The sequence below is a fragment of the Crocuta crocuta genome, unplaced genomic scaffold, assembly GCF_008692635.1.
Source record: "Crocuta crocuta isolate KB4526 unplaced genomic scaffold, BGI_CrCroc_1.0 scaffold466, whole genome shotgun sequence".
NCBI lineage: Eukaryota > Metazoa > Chordata > Mammalia > Carnivora > Hyaenidae > Crocuta > Crocuta crocuta.
This window is the reverse complement of record NW_027529672.1, coordinates 5,240,517-5,254,534: the sequence shown is the minus strand read 5'-3', so window position 1 is coordinate 5,254,534 and position 14,018 is coordinate 5,240,517.

Below are 14,018 nucleotides of genomic sequence, written 5' to 3'. Positions count from 1 at the left end.
TTCTCCCACTTCTGAGGCTGCCTTTTTGGACACCCAGCCGGGTTTCCAGGATGCCGGGGGCCACGAGGAGCTCTTGTGAGTCAGAAACTCTTCCCTGGCCTCCTCTCAAGTCTCCTCATCCCCACATCTCCGCCTTCCTCAGCTCCTGCCCCACATCTTCCTCAGACCTTCCTCTGAGGTCACAGTTGTTCCCTGACCTCATCCTGGGGCTTTCCTGCCCCTTCTAGCCCCGTCTCTTCCCGTTCAGATCCTGGGTGACAGGTATTGCTTAGGGACCCATCTCCGGGTGGACTTGGCCACAGGAGGGTCAGGGTCCAGGGCTGGGGAGGAACATAACTTAGGGTTTTGGAGAAGAGAGGATGTGAGAGAACAAGGTGTCTCTCTGACCTTCTCTAGGTTATTCTAATGATTTTGGCAATGCCACAGTGACTTAAGATTTGCAAGAGAACACATGCCCCCCTCTCCCACTGGAATCATTTTAGTATAAGAAACAGATTTCCAATTTAATCTATAATCCAAAAGCAGAAGCCAAAGATCATGTATGTCATGGAGGACACTTCCAAAGGATTAGGGCAAACACAGTATTTAGTTTAAATATATTGTATTTCTTTTTCTACCCACAGAAGGACAATGATATTGCAACACGTGCCAGTGTTTATTAAGGTACCAAACCTTATGTAGTTTTTGCTCTGGATTCAACTAGGGAAAGTCAATTAAGAAGAGTAAGAGCCCCAGACGTCATTTGTGAGAATCCTGAGCAACTCCTGAAAACTCTGCCAGAGAAGTGATATTCTATCAGGAGGAATTCTCAAGAGGAGGCCTCCAGAGATGAGTCCCATTTGAGCTGGGAAGAGACAATGGCCGGGAAGGGATAAGTAAACCTATCTGGATCCCGATGGGCAGCGATGGAGCTGACCCCGCCGGCCCCCCGGCAGCACAGCGCACCTCGGCAAGCCCAGCGCCAGCATGGCTCCTGGGACCTGGGGTCCAGCAGGCTGTGGTGGCAGCAGGCTGACCCTGGACGGCTCCACCAGAGGCAAGACTGAAGGTGGGCATCTGAAGGGGGCGCCGTGGCAGCTCTGTCTCTGCACCTGCACCTGTGGTCCGTAGAGCCCCCAGATCGCTGCTGCCAGTTATAAAACCATGCTTTCAGGAGACAAATAATCATGCAATCGTAACTGTGTCCATTTCACCAATGTGAACTGTTAGAAGGATTAGGAATTGATAGTGGCCGCTTCATGTTCTGATGGTTTGTGCAGCATTGTAAGGATAGAATTTGCCCTGATAATATTCCCTGTGTGGACCTCAGTGCCCCCGTGTACTTCTCTGTCACTCACGGTATTGCTTCTTCTGGTCACGCTTGCACTGTGTCTTATGATTGTGATATAGCTGAATCATTTTTAGAGAGTGATTGAGTGGTCCAAGCATCCCATCGAAATCCAAAACTAGTCATTAACAAAACAAAACAAAACCCTTCAGAACCACACCCTTCAAGTTGAAGAAAACAGGACAGGATTCTGGAAGCAATTCTGCCGGAGCACGTGCGCCGTGGGCCACAAAAGTAACAGCCAGGGAAGTGGACTGTGTGGCGGGCTCCGTTGGCTACCATACCGCTCTGCCACACCACGTGGTATAGGAGGCGGCTTGTGTCAGGGACACTTCCGGCAGGCGTGCACAGGAGCCGCGACCCTGCTTTACAGCCGGATGGAAACATCACGGGCAGCACTGCGTGAGCGTGCTCTGACATGCTAGGGAAGTGCTCAAGGCTGTTTATCATGGCAATCGATGCTACCGGAGAGATTTTAATATGCTCAGTGTTTATTTTGTGGATTTTGATTAGGTTGAAAAGTGTACTTTGTGCTGAGACTTTTGAACATGTTGCCTCTGATGCCAATTCAGACCCCGCTTCGTTCACAAAAGGCAGGGGTCTTCGCACTGACCCCGAGTGGTCATCATGGAGGCCTTGTGCACACGCCCATCCTTTCGGTGGAGAGCACACGGAGTGAACACGAAATACGCTGCAGGGTGAGAGGAAAGGGACATAGGCTGAGATCACAATGTGCCTGCAGAGCCATTTGGACTAGCATGATCCCAAGAGATGTCCCCACGAAATATTTGGTTTCTTAAACCACCTAAACCTGGCCTTTTAAACCAGGCAAAAGCTAGGGCACCTGGGTGGCTCATTTGGTTAAGAGTCTGAATTCAGCCCAGGTCATGGTCTCACTGTTTGTGAGTTTGAGCCCACATCAGGCTCTGTGCTGACAGCTCAGAGCCTGGATCTGCTTCAGATTCTGTCTCTCTCTTTCTCTCTGCCCCTCCCCCCACTCATACTCTGTCTCTCTTTCTCTCTCTCTCAAAAACATTTTAAAAAAATTAAAAAAAAAATTAAAACCAGACCAAAGAAATTGATTACATGGTATTGAGAATCATCCCAATTGCATCCAAATTCTGAAACAGAGTATAGTTTCTTTGTTTTATTTTTCAGACCCAGATAGCACTAAATGATGGATTAAGAATCCATTCCCCATTATCTCCCAGCCTGAGAGATGATTTCACCTCTCCAACTGTTGAGTAAAGTATGTGCATCAAAGACGACTGGCAAAGTGAGTCTGGTGTTCAGTGAGGAATCTCTTCAAATTTTCTGGGCCACATTGAATCAAATGTCCAGACTCCAAAGTTTGGGGATAATTCCAATCACATGTGGTGTACACAGTTGGGATATGTTTACTTGGTAGTTTGGGGAATAAAGAAAAAAAAGGTGAGAAATAGCCTGTCTCAGGCTTTCACTCTCCACACTGAGTCCAGAGTGTCTTCATAAAAGATTGTGGACAATAGCATTATTCTTACTGATCCAAAACGATAATTTTAACTGTTAATTTAAAAAAAAATGTTACGCCCAAATGGATGTATCGGAACAGAGATGTGAAGGTAGAGGATTGACGAGAAGGATTGAGAAGGAGCTGCTGTCGACGCGCCCTGTGCCGTGTTCTTACAACTGAATGCGTGATGGGGGTGTCATCTGGAGACTCACGAGCTTCTGGAAACATAAGAGACACGGTGCAAATAAAATTCTAATAATAATCTTGAAATAAAGTAATAAATTACCCGGCAAACCTAGGAGCCAGCGGGAGATGTGAAGAGAGAAGTAAGTCGTTCCCAGGGCCTCATCCGGGAGGAGAGGGTAAGGGAAGCCACTGAGGGGTCACGGAAGACATGGAGGAATAGAATCTCTTTGGGAGAAAGACATAGAAGCTGTTTTCACGTGGTTTGAGAGAAATATTTGTCTGACGATGGTTTCCAAAGACGGGGAGGGACAGGCAGGGCGGTTGTGGGGCCCCAGGGAGCGGGAGCTCCCGTGCAGCTCCCGAGCCCGGACGTGAAGGACGAGGGAACGGGGTTAGCAGGACGCAGAGCCAAACGCAGAGCTGGGAGAACAGTCTCCAAAGTATGGAGGGGGCTTCTTGGCAGGAGCTGAGGTCTTTCCTCAAAAGACTCAAACTGCCTTTGGGCAGCTGCAGGTGAATGTGTGGAACCCATGAGCCGAGTGTACGCACCCTCCCCTCCATTTCCAATTTCCAGCCAAGGCCCTGGTTGCCCAGAGCTAGCCAGAAACCTTGGAGCGAAGGAGCCTGATGATGTGTTCCATCCAGCTCAGCCCCTGGACACAGGGCACAGGGACGGAGACAGGCTGGGGGCAAGTGCAAGATGCCCAGCACAGAAGGTGACCGACAGTGAAATGCAACGGAAGAGCAAACGTCCAAATTAGCAGCAGAAGGGATGGCTAGTAACTTGATCAAAGCAGCAAAAACAAAGGATGTTAAAGAAACAGCAGTGTACATGTATGTACGCACATGTTTATATACACATATATGTATATATATGTATACATAGAGGCCTTGAAACAGAAGAGACAGTGCAAAGGAAATTCTAACAGTAATCTCGAAATAAAGTAATAATATATTTATATAAATATATTTACATATGCAATAAACTCAAAATCATGTTACGTAATATGCCAATAAATCGAATTCCCTCACCCCGGTGTGAGGAGACCCCTGTCTTACAGGGGTAGCCAGCTGAGCCTCCTGTCCGGGGTCTCTCTCCCCGCTGAGCCTCAAGGGTGCCCTTCACTTTTTGCCACATCTAGCACTGTGCTTGGCACACAGCTGTTCTCAAGGCGCGTCGGCGTCACTTGCCTCTCTCCTTGTAGCCTGGGCGACGCAGGGGAGCCCTGCCTCGGGCGCAAGCGCAGAGAACGCCGGTTCTGCCGTTCCTGGGCGCTGGCAGTTTTCCTTTCAGAATCCCCTCTGAGTCATGTTGCCGCGTGGTCGGTAAGGAGACAGAGGGAGCGGATCCCCAGGTTGCTGGGCTGTGAAGCTTTCCGGAAATTTGACACATTACAGTTCGTGTGAAGAGAGACATAAAGTCCTTTTATTTGTAAGTAATCTGGTTCACTCACCAGCCCTCACATGCTGATCAGTAGCAGGAAACATGGGTAAATAACCAGTCCGGTCTTAAGCTAATTCGGACCCTGTGGTTTAAAGGAGCGATTTAGGCAGGTCCCAGGGCTCTTGGAGAAGAACAGTCAATCCCTCCAAAGCTGTCCCCCCTTCCCTCTCTCCTTCCCACCCAGGGGTCTGAGGAAGGGTATGATGGAGAAGGTTCACGGCCTTGACCACGGCCTTGCAGTCCGTGTGGTCTCCAGCGCCCATGGCTTCTCCAGGTGAGGTCGTCCCCGTGAGGATGTCAGAGTCTGGCGGTGCGGCCTCTCTGGCTCCCGCTGGTGCTGAGAAGGTACTGGAAGCAGGATGTCCCTGGCAGCTCCCTCCCAGGGTCCCAAACAAGGCAGAGAACAAGGACCCTTTCTCCAATGGACTGATATTTATTCCCCTCCCTCCAATTCATATGTTGAAACCCAATCCCCAGTGGGAGGTGTGAGTCGTTGGGCTCTTGGGAGGTGATAGGGTCGTGAGGGTGGGGGACTCACAAAGGGGATCAGTGCCCTGATAAAGGAGACCCCAGAGAGCTTCCAGCAACTTCTACCACGTGAGGACACAGGGAGAACCAGGAGGAGGCTCTCACCAGACAACAAATCTGCCGGTACTTGGTCTTGAACTTTGCAGCCTCCGGAACTGTGAGAAATACATTCCTGTTTTATAAGCCACTCAGTCTGTGGTATTTTGTCAGAGTAACCCAAACCAACTCAGACCCCCCACCCCCACCCCGGGGAGGTTCCTGAACGTCTCAGAATTAAGACAGACAGGGGCACCTGGGTGGCTCAGTCTGTTGAGCGTCTGACTGAGGCTCAGGTCATGAGTTCGAGCCCCGTGTCGGGCTCTGTGCTGACAGCTCGGAGCCTGGAGCCTGCTTCAGATTCTGTGTCTCCCTCTCTCTCTCTGCCCCTTCCCCACTCTCTCTGTCTCTCTCTCTCTCTCAAAAATAAATAAAAACATTAAAAAAATTTTTAAAAAATGGATGAAGACAGAGATCTACTCAATCCTCTTTGCTGCCTTGGCCCCCATCCGGCCCCCAGAGCTGGCAAAGTTCTGGAAGGGCAGGTGGCCACTGCCCTCAGCTCAGGCTGAGTCTCTCAAGCTCAGTGTGGATAGTTTGCACGGAAAGGTCTGGCAAGGGCCCTCCCCCCCTCCCCAGTTTTCCTACTGGCAGAGCTCGTGCCTGGGGGCCTCATCTTCACCCGCACGCCCAGGCCTGGAGACGACCAGCTCCGCTTTTCTTCAAGCCGGCGACGGATCGCGACGGCACATCAGGCAGAGGGGGAACTCCAGGCAGTCGAGGCAAAAGACACAAAAGAAACAGACGCGAATAGTTGTCATATTCCTACAGCTGGGCTTGGAAACATAGTTGCCTCCTGTCACATCACCAAATAATCCTTTGTAAGCTGCCGTTGGGCTTATCCCTGTCAGAGTGGAAACTGGGGACCGAGTTAAGGCTCTCCTGGGTTAATTTCACTATCCTCATTTTCCTGTCCCTGAGATTCTGAGGGCAGTGCCTTTGAGGTTGACTTAAAGTCAAGGGGACATCGCTAAAATATATGCAAAGAGCTCCGGCGTGGCCTTCATTCGCATCTGCAGATGCCGAGCGACGGGGTTTCAAAACCAGGGCTCCGTGTGTGTCTGCGCAGCGGTACGGGATGCAGAGAGTTAAGAGCTTCCAATGGTGATATTCTAGGAAAGAGGGAAAAAAAAAAAAAAACCAACAAGGATGCTTGCCGTGTGTTAATTTGTAAGCAATGAACACAAGGTTCTGTTATCGATTTGAAAAAAAGAAAGGAGGGAAAGGAAAACCAAGGTGAAGGTTTGTGGTGGAGGAGGGAGCTTCTGCCTCAGAAATTCGGAGTGGTGGCTAATAATGAGGGGGCTGGCACGCGCTGAATGAGAAGCAGCTTCCACTCGCCACGGGCTTTGATCTGTGCTGTGGCTTCAGTTTTGTTTTCTTTGTAAGCAAAAGGCCTCCACTCCCCGGTCGTCCGCAGCACCCTCCATTGCTGCAAGAGGCATAATTGGCCCTTCACAGCACTGTCAGCGTCCCAGACATGAGGGTGAAGTGACACAGCATGGTGTAAATAATACTGATGCCTGTGTCCCCAGCGCATTAGCTCTATTAACCTTTCAGCTGAGCTGGGAGCACTGCCTCTTTGTGTCCCCCCGAAACAGTCCGTGATGTTCCCTCTCGTACAGGGAAGCTCAAAGCACCTGTGTTTAATTTTCATCCAGAGCCCCGTTTTCATTTCTGAGCTGCAAAACTTCCGTGCTCCTGGCCCCTACGATGTCAGAAATGCACAGTGGCAGATTGGCACATTGAGCTATTAATAATTTGCTATATGTGTTACAGATGTTGCATAAATGAACGGTGTTCTATCACTATTTCTTGACATTGGGGCCCTTGGGGTGGCAGGCTAAGACCCAGATCTGTCTACAACCTGCCTGTTCTGGAAAGAAAGGGGGGAAAAGTGGCCCCTTCGAGCAGAATCACATTCCAGTTTGCCGAGCCAATTTTTCAGATGTTCTCTCTTTCCTGTTCCTTGTATCCTCCACTCAGACCTCATCTGGCCACGAAGAAAAATGATGTGATGCAATTTTTTATTCTGCGCTTGACACTCCTATGGAAGGCAATGTGGTTCATTGATTCCAAACTCCACAAAGGTCAACAATGAGGAACACAATTTTTGGAAGCAGCCCAGGAAAAACTTTCAAGCCCAGGAAAACAAAACTGCTAATTGTTACCCCCTTCTGCTGCCATTAAAGCTTCAGAGGAAGCCCGAGCCTATGTTTCAGGAACATGGAGTTTTACATTAGAACATTTCTGAGTGACCAGGCGAAATGTATATTAAGTGCCCAGCTGAAAATGGACACTAGGTTTAAATTGTGACAGCAAACAGCTGTAGGATTTCTTAAACCTAATTCAAATAATGAAATCAATAGGTTATGCTATAGTTTCAAGTTTCCCCAAACAAATTTATATGAAAAATGATATTAATTTATCTGAGATTACTTCAGCCAAGAAATAGATTTTTCTCTGTCACTTCTGAAGGGTAGGGAGAAAAAAAATCTGAACTATTGTAAAAAAGTGGAGCTCGGAGAGTTGAGGGATCTAATAAACAAAATGTGCCTTTTCAATTTAGATTAATCATGATTGCCCTGTTTACCCATTCTGCGGCCATGACGATTTTTGAAATGCTAATAAATTAGATCTCTTTTTATCCCCCACGTTGGGAAATGGTTCTTTCCAAACAAAATACATGTGTGGGCAGCATGCTCAAGGTTTTCTTCCTCTCTCTCACTCTCTCTCTCTCTCTTCATATAAACGTTTAAAAACTGCCACACAGCAGTGAGCCCTCTATTGTGTAATTCTAGTATGACTAAAATCTGAAGGTTAGCAATCCAAGTCTAAGCCAAATGGTGCCAGATAAAATTCCAATTTAGACACAGTTCCAATTCACACCGCTTTCAGCCCGTAACCTTCCCTGAACAGTACAGCCAAAAGATTTAATAGTGTCACCAGCAGGGCACGCATAAATAGCAACTTTTATTGGTCACTATTTTGGAAATGTCAGGAGGGCTGCAATATGGTTCTGGTTTGAGCTCAGCATTCACTTTACACACCTCTCTGGATCTTGGGAAATGCTTTTTCACTGTGACAGAGTATAATGCTGTGTGAAAAAGCGTTCTCGCCCTCCAGGCTTCCGCTGCGGGATCTGGCAAAGCGTTTCCTGGAAGTGTCCACTAATCCACACCCACTTGCGATCCCCATGGGCAGGATGCGTGGCCTTGTTCCCACAGGGCCAACAGCACCCTCGTCCGCCTGAGAGCCTCACGGTCTAGGTTGAGAGAGGAGGGCTGTCCCTGGCAGAGTTCGCATAGCGCCATCTGCAAAAACAGGTCGCTGGGGCCCAAGCAGATTAGAGCATCTGGAAAATGAGCCCCTCCTGAGACACGAGACAGACCTCAGAAGGAGGATGTGGCGGATTGCACGAGGAGGAAGGGCATCCCGGCTGAGATGTAGGTAGGGGTGGGTGTTCTGTTCAACACATAGGTGAAGAATTGATCGCAAGCACTTTTTCAAAGGCAGTTCTTAGTCCTTATGGGGTGCACTCTGTCTGCGGGAGCAAGATGTTGCCATCACTCAGAAACTCTATCTCTGGAGACACGTTTAGCTCAGATTCTCCACTGTTTGCAGAAATGCTATGATTCTGCTCCATGTTCTGCAATCAAGGAAGGTCCAGGAATCCGAGGATCGCAGCATGGGGGAGGCTCATTTGTTATTGTCCCGTTTCCTGGAAGCAGCATTCCAGAGCGGGATTCTGCACGGATGGAGTCCTGAGCTCCCTGAGACATATGGGGGGGGGCTCGGGTGACGGGGGGGGGGGGGCCTGCCATCCCAGGCCCCGCTGTGTCTTCCAGACAAACGATTTCACTGCAGTGATGGACATGATCCTCACTGGCAAATTCAGTTCCCGCTGCTGCTTGCCGGGGACCCACTCGCCATGCTGTCTGTGGACGTGGTCTCGAACCTCAGGATCTGTGGGCACGAGCGAGGGGCGTGACAGTCTCATACGTGCCGTGCAGCTGGCCCAGGGCCCCTGGGCTCCTCCAGTGCCTTGCTCTGAGTGCTCAGCAGACCCGTTTCCCCCACCCCCAACTAGGCCTGCTGTGGGGCCCTCGCTCTCCGAGTCAGGCTAGCCAGGCACGCTTCGGGGGGGGCACAGGCTGGAACAACCCCTCCCCCCTGGCCTGCATGGAGACAAATCCCCCAAAGACAACCTCAAATATAAAACCGATCTTGAAGGAAGGCCTGTCTTGTTTAAGGAAACCTGAGAGCTTTTTCCTATTGCCAAGTCAGCCTGGTTCCTTCTCCCTCATTTACTGGTGACTTTAACAAATGTTTTAAACCAAATTTAGAACAGCTGGTTTTCCAGAAACTGCTGGAACATAAAGAGAACGCTTCGTTTGGTGCCATACCCAAATAAACAGGAGTTTCAACCTGAAGATCTGAAGAAGTCAGTCTGGCCTCGGGTGGCTCTGGTTAGTGAAAAGTTGGCCTTTGTTCAAGAGGGATGACGTAACCTTGCCAGGCTGGGCCACCTCGGCTATGTTTTGCAGCGAGTGTGAATTAGGAGATGCCGTGTCTCCAAGCCTGGACACTTTTCCTAAAACGTGCGTGTGGACCCAGGCACCGGCGGAAATTCTGACAAGAGAAGGCTCTCAGACGAAGGGGGCGGGGCAGCTTTCACTCTCTTAAAAACACAACCCAAAAATCTCTACCTAGAACTAGGTGAGAGTTTGGACTTCACTGTTTGGTGGCGGTGGTGGTGGTGGTGGTGGCGGCTCATCTGTGCCTGGTATGCACGTCTCCCCCAGTCATTCTGCTCTAGGACCCTTTCCTTCTTCCTCATCAGAGACTGCAGTTTTAGTTTGCTGCCAGAAGTAAAGCAAACAGAAGTTTCCCTGATCTTCCACGCTTTCCCTCCAGAGGTGAGCTCCCGCGTCCGTGGTGCCCCGTTCATAAGTGCCGGGGAGGGCGGAACTCTTCGTCGTCGCTTCTGTTTTTTATTAAAATAAAAATCCAGCTTGCAATTGTGAGGGAAAGGATTTCTCCCCCAAATATGATTTCTGACGGTATAACTCTGGTTTCTATTCCCCCAGCAGCACTTACTTGTTAATGTGCCAGATATCAGGGAGCGGGGATCACTCAAAACATGTTTATTAACATATTAAACTCAGCGAAAGGACCCAGGGCCAATGCTCTGCTGGTCAGAAGGACCCAGGCTTGTAAACGAAGCCACATGCCACAGAGCAGGCCACCCCAGAACCGTGTAGCAGCGGGCTGGGTCTGAAACACACACACCAACCGCCGGGGTGGGGGGCACTTAAAGTGCACATTTCAAATCAACGCTGAAATGCTAACTGACAGTGTCCTGTAAATGTAGGAAGCCGCACACAGGGCACGGCGCGGGCGGGTGCGAGGGCCTGGCCTCCACTGAGTGGGGTCACGTCCATGGATGGGATGCGCCCTGAGGCCAAATGCTCACAACTGTCCACGCATAAGCAGACACCACACCAGACAGGTGGTTCTGACTTACAGGCCCGGAAGAGGGAAGGGCTCCTCGGCGTCTTGGTTTTGTTCTGGAACATCAAAGCAGATCTCTCAGAACCCAAACACCTTAACTTTGTAGAGTTCAGTGCTTTTGCTCTTTCAGTTTTCCTTAAGTAGCGACCAGTTTCCTCTCATGACAGGGCTATTTCACAGGGTAGTGAACATTCCAATTTTGAGCAGGGCCAGACTGGCCACTGGCAAACAGAGCCACCTGCAAACGGGGGCGAGTTAGGCCTGAAAAAGGTCCGGTAAACATCGGACAGGTGTTAAGAGCTCTTTGAAACTCACCCAGCAAGGACTAGCATGTGACACTGGTCACCTAACACTTTGATACTTTGATCTCACTTCTGCCAGGAGAATACTGTCCCCAGCATGGGCATATGAGAGTGTGTGTGTGTGTGTGTGTGTGTGTGTGTGTGTGTGTGTGTATGTGTTTGTGTGTGTGTGTGTGTATGGTATATATATTATATATTATATATATTCTAGAGCATACACAAAATAAAATGTCCAAAAACATGAAATGCAAAACATATAAATAGAATTTTAATGCTTTTTTCCTGTAGCCCATTGTATCATCTTGATCCTTGACTTAGAGATGGTTATTCTAGAACACAGAAGTCTGAGCTCTGGTTTTTTCACACCACTACTTCCCATCTGATGTCAAGCTGCTGATACATCCTGCTCCTCTAGGCCTCTGTTTCCCTATCAGCAAATTGAAGTGGTTGGGGAAGAGAATGGAGCCAAGGCTTTAACTGGACCAGTCCTACTTTAGACTTTATCATTTGCTCTTTCTCCCTTTCCTTCCTTTTTCNGGTTGGGGAAGAGAATGGAGCCAAGGCTTTAACTGGACCAGTCCTACTTTAGACTTTATCATTTGCTCTTTCTCCCCTTCCTTCCTTTTTCCTTCCTTTCTTCCTTTCCTTCCTTCCTTCTTTCCTTCCTTCCTTCCTTCCTTCCTTCCTTCCTTCCTTCTTTTCTCTCTAACTATCTATCTATCTATCTATCTATCTATCAGTCATCTATTTATACCTATCGTCTATCCATGGAAGCCATGAACATTTGTTTCCAAACTGTGTTCAGCTATGGAGAAGAACTCAGTTTACAAATAATAGGACTAAACCATCTCACTCATTCTGAAGGCGATTGGACTGATTTCAAACAGTGTTTTCCAAGGATCTGATTGAAAGATACCTGACAAAATTCTCTCTGGAGGTGATTTCCAAGGAGGCTTGAGACTGGAACTGACTAGAAGTTCCTGAGTTGCAGGGGGTGGGAACCGCACCCAAGCAGTGGGGGTGCTGGTTATGAGCTCTGGGGACCCAGGAGCAGGGATGCGGCTGGTCCTCATGCATGCCTGAAACCCTGGGGACTGTCTCCATCTGTCACTTATGCTTGTCCTTCATGCTATGAGTGCATCAGCCTCCTCTGTGTCTGGTGATGGAGAGGAAACATGGCTGCCAACAGCTGGTACATTGGACAACATGCAGCTTCAGCCTGTGTTAAGGGACTGGCTTCTCTTTCCTGATCAGAAGTTCCCGGAATATGTCTGATTGGCTGGGGAGAGACACCCAGCCCGGACAAACCCGCTGTGGCCATGACTTTTCTAAGGTTGCCATCCAGGTGGGTGGGGAAGGGGACTTTCCCATAAGAAAGATAATCCCCTAAGTGTCTACCAAAGGAAGTTTGAACAAATGCACCTTTTCAGGCTCCCACTGTAGAAATTCCGATTCAGTCAATCTGGCGTGGGGCCTGGGGATGGGCAAGATAAACACAGAGTGAGAGGAAGAGATTGAGATGGAGAAAGGGAGGACAGTAGAGGTGATGGATGGGTGGAGGGATGGATGATAGATAGATAGATAGATAGATAGATAGATAGATAGATAGATAGATAGATAGATAGATAGAGGCAGAAACAAATATAGGAATACAGAAATCAAGATGTCACCAAGTGATTCTAATATGTAACCTCTAACTTTTAGGAACCAGGATGTAACCAACTCCACACAAGACAGCCAGCCGTCATCGTTGATGGCGATGTTCCCACACCCTCTGCTGCCTGAGATTACCAGGCCCCTGGCTACCATTTGCCTTTGGGTTTGCCCTTCCTGAGGCTCAAGATATGTGACTGAGACCAGCCAAAGGGATTGGCTTTTCCAGTCCCATGAAGTTGCTCCTCAGACTCACCGTCACTGGGTGACCTGCTGCAGCTCACCAAGCTGGGCATGTTACACAGAATCACAGTTAATCCTAATCTAAGACGTGCGAGGTGATGGTGAAACTCCATGTGTCTGTTTTACAGGCAAGGAAACAGGGCTTCCATGGGGGTAGATGATTTGCCCATGGCTGCCCAGATCTTCCACGACCAGCCCAGAGGATTCCTCCAGTCTCCTCTTCCACCCGCAGGCTCGGAGGTCTGCACACTTCTAATTGCTCAATGTGCTGCTGTATTCAGATGACTTCAGGCAGTGCTTTGTGCTTGGCTGGTATTTGTCTCTCCTTCCAGATGGTCAGCTTTTTGGAGCAAGGCCTGGTCCAGCTCAATTACGGATCCTCAGGCCCCTCCTACCACCCCATGCTGGGTAGAATCCAGGATCCATCCGTTCTAGATAGAGTGGGATTCCAGGTTTTGCATGGGCCTACTGGAGGCTCACTGCTCTGCCAGCTTTCGCCAACCTCCTGAAGTCTAAGTTTCTTACATTTCTCCCTGGTTGGGAGCAGGTCAGTAATGAAGCATCTGAAATGGCCCAAGCACCAAGACTCGCTGTAGGTTCAGTCTAAAGTGTGTGTTCGTGTGGGTCATCCTGGACACGTGCTTCTGAGATTCTGCCACCCAGGGGCACCACCCCGGGCATCCAGAAGGCCCAGCGCTGGCCCAGGGTATGGCCTGGGTCGTACCTCTCCTCAAAACCTCGCGTCCCCATAGTGCCTTTCACAAAATAAGCAAATCAACACTTAGAGTCAGAGAATGAAAATGACTGAGTATGGACCTTTCTTTCTGCTCTACAGCAGAAATGATGAAATTCTCATGATCACACTTGACATTTGAGTCATTTTAGTTGTATAAAATTCTGCTGCCCTGAGTTAAAAAGTTCTAACTCTACAACCAAGCATACCTAAGCTGTTGAAACAATTGGAAAGGAACACCAGGGTCAAAGAAGAATGAAGTAGGAACATCCTACACGTGTAAACTATACCCTAGGAAGAGAGGGGTTCTGGAAAAGGCCATCCATCGTCTTTCAACACAAGCTCAGAGAGCAGTGGACCTGGCAGAGGCGCCCCTAGTCCAAATGCTTACCTGGAGTTGCCAGCCGTCTACCTGCAAGAACCTCTACCATCCTAGGGACAGCGCAGGCCCCCAAGACTTCTATGCCACAAAGGACTCTGAAAGGCCAGGTGCCCAGGAC